At 50.8% G+C, this 6,000-nt stretch overlaps 1 protein-coding gene across 18 annotated transcripts in view; it reads left to right on the plus strand.

The window, feature by feature from the left end:
• CACNA1B (calcium voltage-gated channel subunit alpha1 B) overlaps positions 1-6,000 on the plus strand; it is a 306,654-nt gene that overhangs the window by 115,769 nt on the left and 184,885 nt on the right. The window lies entirely within an intron of this gene.

The raw sequence follows: 6,000 nt of genomic DNA on the forward strand, positions 1-6,000 counted from the left end.
TCTGCTGCCAGGAACCAGCAGCAGGACAAGAGGGCCCAGCCTGGAGCTGCCCCAGGGCAGGTTTAGGTTGGCCATTGGGAAGAAGTTGTTTGCAGAGAGAGGGATGAGCCCTTGGAATGGGCTGCCCAGGGAGGGGGTGGAGTCCCCGTCCCTGGAGGTGTTGAAGCAGAGCCTGGATGTGGCATCAGTGCCATGGTCTGGGTGACAAGGTGGGGTTGGGTCACAGGTTGGACTCGATGATCTCAGAGGCCTTTTCCAACCCAATTGATTCTATGATTCTGTGATTTGCTTTCCTGCAACGTGTCTTGTGTCAGTGGGGCATTGCCAAGTGTAGGAATTGCTGTGGCACCCCAAGGTGCTGCTGTGGGATGGGTGGGTGAGTGGGAGCAAGTTCTCACAATGTCCTGTAGTAAATCAGTCACCAAATTGCACAACACTGGGTGGCAAAACCAGTAACTCCTTGATATTTTGTACCTGGAGCTTTGCTCTCTTGAGGAAGGCTCTTCCTCTCTTGGGTGTGGCCTTTGTGATCAAACTTTTAATTTCCATCAGTGAGCAGCATCAGCTGGACCCCAGCACTGAGGGCCAGGACTAGTTTGGGCAACTCCAGCACAATTTTATGAAGCCCTACCACCCACCTTCACACCTGGCATGACCCTGTTGGCTGTGAAGACCAGGCTGAATTTCCTCACAGGGGTCTCTGCTGGCTGTGCCTCCCTGGACAATTTTTGTCAAAACCTCTCGGTTGCTCAAGTTTTCCTCTTTCCAGTTTCCCAGAGCAGGACAATCTCACCCAGTTAGCAACGACTGACTGACTCTGTTGGCTTTCAGGCAGTGCAATGTTCATTTGAGCTGGTATTTTATGTGGGAAAATAACTAAAGTGGGCATTGCTAATGCCCTCTGCCCATTCCAGTGGCAGGAGGATGGCAGTGTGTTCACTCTGCTTCATTACAGCTTCCAGACCCACGCTGGGCTCTTTCACAGCCCTTCCTGGGAGGGTTTTTGTTACAAAAGGAAAGGATTTTCATCAACCACGGTAAATTGCAAGGTACAATTCTGCTGGGTTTGAAGCCAATATACCTGATTTATTACCTTTACTCAGCTGCTCCATTTATTCCTGGTCTCAGACCACTTAGAGTGATCTCTAGAAGGGCCCATTTCCCCACTCCGTGCCCCCCCCTTCCTGAAACTTCATCACACAAGCAGTTTCTCCCCCTCTCATTCAGAATCCTGCTCCTTCCTTCCAGTGCCAAGTGTTGTAAGAAAAGCCCATTAGCATCCTGCCTGAATTGATTAATCAATATGTGGTGTATTAGATCATCTTCTCCCAAACTGCCTCTTGTACCACGTGCAAAACCCAGAGCCTACTATTGGGGTATTGATTTTGGGGCTTGCTTTGGAACTCTTAAAGTATCACCCCAGACACCCATCAATCTCACTGGGAACAGGTTCCTGGAGGAGCTGCTGTTGAGTGTTTGTTGTACATCACGTCTGAGACCCCAGTTTAGGTTTTGATGCTTGGTGGGTTCACTTCTCTGTCAGGTCTGAGGGTCCCTGTTGGGTGGAGGGTTGTTGGGTGGAGGGTTGTTGTGCCACAGGGTCCCTCAGTTCACCTAAATGATGCCAGGAGCCACCTCTGCCCCCTGGCCCTTGGCCCTGAGTGCTGTGTCACCCCCTCCCTGTGCTGCCCTGCTTGCTGAGGACCTGCCTGTGCTTCTGCTGAGGGAATCTGTGGGTGGAGAAGATCACCCTGCTGAGCCCTCAGCCTCTTCGCAGCTTCACTCACGGGCAGTTTTCTGGTCACTTGGCTTCTGTTTTGGTGTCTTCTGTGCCTACTCTGAGTTCACCAGATTTAAAAAGGAGACAAAAGCCCAAACCACGGGCTGCAGTGGCTGAAAACCCTTTGTGGGGGCTCGTGGTGGGTGCAGCTCTCAGACTGCAAGAGTAACAGAAATGCAGCTGGTCACAGAATCACAGGATCACACACTGGCTTGAGTCTGAAGGGAACTTAAAGCCTGGCAGGGTCCAGGTCCACCCCCTGCCATGGGCAGGGACACCTTCCACTAGCCCAGGTTGCTCCAAGCCCCGTCCAACCTGGCCTTGGACACTTGCAGGGATCCAGGGGCAGCCACAGCTTCTCTGGGCAACCTGTGCCAGGGCCTCCCCACCCTCACAGGGAGGAATTCCTTCCCAATATCCCATCTATCCCTGCCCTCTGGCACTGGGAAGCCATTCCCCCTTGTCCTGTCCCTCCATCCCTTGTCCCCAGTCCCTCTCCAGCTCTCCTGGAGCCCCTTTAGGCCCTGGAAGGAGCTCTGAGGTCTCCCTGGATCCTTCTCTTCTCCAGGTGAACCTCCCCAAGCTGTCCCAGCCTGTCCCAGAGCAGAGGGGCTCCAGCCCTTGGAGCATCTCTGTGGCCTCCTCTGGACCCACCAGAGCAGACCCACACCTTTCTTGTGTTGAGGACCCCGGAGCTGGAGGCAGCTCTGCAGGTGGGGTCTCACAAGGGCCTTCTCCTGACCCGGCCACTCCTCTTTGGATGCAATCCATCCATCCAGCACCAGACAGTTCAGCACCTACACACTGATGCTGCCTGAATCAGCCTGGTCCTTACTGGACCCATCCTGGGTTGATATGGGAAGAAGCTGGAAGGTCTTGCCTCTTGCATCCAGACCTCAAATGGTGGAGTTAGTGAATGTGTGTCAGGGTCCTTCTCCTTGGTTTGGGAGGAGAGGGAGCAAACCAGTATGTTAAGGGTCAGACAGTGGGTGAGTGTCCCTTGTTCAGGGAGCTTTGATTCCCCATCTGGGATCTCCACTGCTGAGGAGAATGTTTTTACTCAGGAAAATTTTGCAGTGGTGGTGGAGCTCCTTTCCCTGCCAGCCCCAGCCCTTGGGGTCCTCGAGGAGAGCAGCATTCCCCTGGTGCAGGAGACTCATCAGAGCTGAACTGTGGACCTACTTTTCATGTTTTGCTTAATTAAGATTTGCAAAAGGCTGTGGGACCACGAGAGGCAAGATGTGGTCCATGTGAACTGTGATGATGCTTTAGGAATTAAAGAGGCTGGTGCTTTTTCTTCCAGTAACTAAGTAGAAGGCAGGGAAAATTGTGCAGGTCTGGTGCCCCTAACAGAAGAAGGACATGGAACTGTTGGAGCAAGTCCAGAGGAGGCCACAATGTTGATAAGGGGATAGAGAAGATAGAGAACCTCCCCTATGGAGACAGGGTGGGAAAGTTGGGGCTGTTCAGCCTGGAGAGGAGAAGGTTGTGTGGAGACCTCACAGCACCTTCCAGGATCTGAAGGGGCCTTCAGGGAAGCCAGAGAAGGACTCTTCATCAGGAACTGGAGTGAAAGGACAAGGGGGAATGGGTACAAACTTAAAGAGGGGACATTTAGGTGAGATATAGGGAAGGAATTCTGTGAGGGTGGGGAGGCCCTGGCACAGGGAGAAGCTGTGGCTGCCCCATCCCTGGAAGTGTCCAAGGCCAGGTTGGACGGGGCTTGGAGCAATCTGGGCTAGTGGAAGGTGTCCCTAATGGAACAAGATGAGCTTTAAGGTTCCTTCCAACCCAAACCATTCCATGACTGTGTGAGAGCTGCTGTTCCTCAGGCTCAGCAGGGCCCTTCCTTCCCCCTTTCCCTGCTGTGCCCGCAGCCACACGGGTTGGGTTGGGGCAGGTTTGTCACCTTCCTTGTGCAAACCCCCTCCCTTCCTGCTGTCAGAGCAGACAGCCTTGCCTGGGGGCCATTCCTCAGGGCTGAAACCCCTGTGATGCCAGGCAGTCCTGTGATGCCAGGCAGTCCTGTGATGCCAGGCAGTCTGGGGCTCGCACCCAGCACAGGAATGTTGAGGTTACAACTTCCTCCTTAATGGGCCCTTCATTTCCTTCTGAAAAACTCGGGTTAATTGATTGCTTTGCATCATTAGGGCTTTGTTATTGCTCCCTTCTTCCTGCTGCTCCATTGATTGGGGGGTGTTCAGAAGAGTCAGGGTTTTTAGTGGTGATGGCAGGGATCAGTCACAGGGTGAAACGCACCTTTTAAATTTAGCATTAATCAAACTATTTCATCTGCTCTGGCCTGAAAGCAGATTTGAGACTGAAAAAGCTGTTTTGTGGTGGCATCAGGCAGACTGAAGAGTTTGGTGCCAAGTGATGTTCAGGAAAGTGGGAGGTTGGCCTTGGGTTGGATGGTTTGGGCTCAGGTCTGTCCATAGCAAGCACTTTAGGGGGAAGAATTATTTAGTCATTTCCCAAGGATTGAGATGACTTTCTGAGTGGTCCAGAGACAGCCTTCCTACAGTTTTAGAGAGACTTTAGCACAGGCTTTGCATTAAACAATCTGCCTTGCAAATATCCGTGTTTTCTCCTGTGATAAATTGAGGAATTAGGAGGGCAAGGAGAAAGCAAGTTGACAAATCTCAGCCCATTTTCTCCTTGCTGATCCACTCTTTGTTCTTACAGAGAGTTCCCTTTTAATTGGGGCCAATGAAAGCTTTGCAGCAAGACTTTATCTGGAGGGTGATTTATGCTCGAAGCAAAAAAGGCTGAATCAGCAGTTGGGGGAAATGCTTTAATAATAAGCTCAGGAAAAGGCCTTCCTGCATCAGCAGCACAAAAGCACTGGAACAATTCCTCCAAACAAGCATTTCTGGGAGCTGTGGCCTGTTTGTGCTCAGAGGCAAGGAGCAACAGGTGATTTAGGAAAGGTGGTGATGGGGAAGAACCTTTTCTCCAGCAAATGGAGTGCATTTACCTCCTGTAATTCAGGGCTTCAATGTGATCTGAAATAGAGAAACTAAACTGTTTTCCTCAGTGTGGGAGGACTCAGTGTCACAGCCCAGTGTTCTGAGCAGCACTTCAGTCTGATGCAGTGCAGACAGAGCACAGAGCCCTCAAGTACGGGCTGAGCATCTTCTGGATCACGAAATTAGGGAAAAAACCACCTCCCTGGAGCACCAACTCCCTGTGGGCTGCAGGGCTGCTCGAGTACCACATGCCCTGGAGTGGCAAACCTGATCTCTGCAGCGGGGATTAAGCTGGTCCCAGGCTGGTCCAGGGGCAGGAATTGTGCCTCCCCACAGTGTGGACCAGCCTGTGGGAAAAATCCCTCTTTTAAATGTAGAAAGATGACATAAACAGAGGGAACAAAGAAACAAGGAAGAATTTATTCAATGGGTCGGGTCTTTCTCTCACCGAGTTTTTTCCCAGGAAAAAGACCCTTTGGGTTTAAATTCCATACTTTTTATAGTTTCACAAAATCCCACCTTTTTTCAGATCAGTTTAATATATTCATTTTTACCTAAAAAGGTTTCTTTTCTCTGAAAAGAGGCTTTCCCTTCCTTCTGGTTGGCTGCAAGGTGTCCTCTGTCAAAGATGATGGATCTTCCTTTGTTCTTAGCCCAAAGAGAGAAAAGAAACCACTGTGTACAAAATAAGCCCCAAAAGATTTTAATTTTTGGGAACTTTTGTATCTCACTTTTCTGACTGAAAAAGACCTTGATACTCAAGTTTAGTTTTTGGAAGTTGGATATCTTACAACTTCACGATATGCCTGTATAAAAAACCACATTTTTATTTCTCAGAAGCCCCTGGTTGGTGCCCCATCCCCACCCTGGTGTGGTGGTGCTGCTGCAGACCCTGCTCTGGGCTCTGTCACTCTGGGCAGGTTGAGGTGTTCACCCTGAGCACCTCACTGGGGTTGGGGTGCCGGGGGACACTTGGAGGGAGCCATCACTGAAATAAGTGGTACCTGGTGATCAGACTATCTCCTGGGATAGTGATCTTTAAGGTCCTTTAAGGTCTTTTTCATTCCCCTTTGTGTCTTTGAATAAAGATAAAGGAAGGAAAGGCTGGGATATGATTGTTTCATTTCCAGCCCAAGACAGAGATGGTTTTGTGGGTGGGATGGTGGATGTGTTGGGGTTTGTAGGGGCAGGAGAGGATCTGTTTGTGCCAGAGCTCACACATGTCTTTCTGGGGGCATTCCATAGAATCAC

The sequence above is a fragment of the Neopelma chrysocephalum genome, unplaced genomic scaffold (assembly GCF_003984885.1).
Source record: "Neopelma chrysocephalum unplaced genomic scaffold, ASM398488v2 Primary Assembly neopelma1_74, whole genome shotgun sequence".
In the NCBI taxonomy this organism is placed as follows: Eukaryota; Metazoa; Chordata; class Aves; order Passeriformes; family Pipridae; genus Neopelma; species Neopelma chrysocephalum.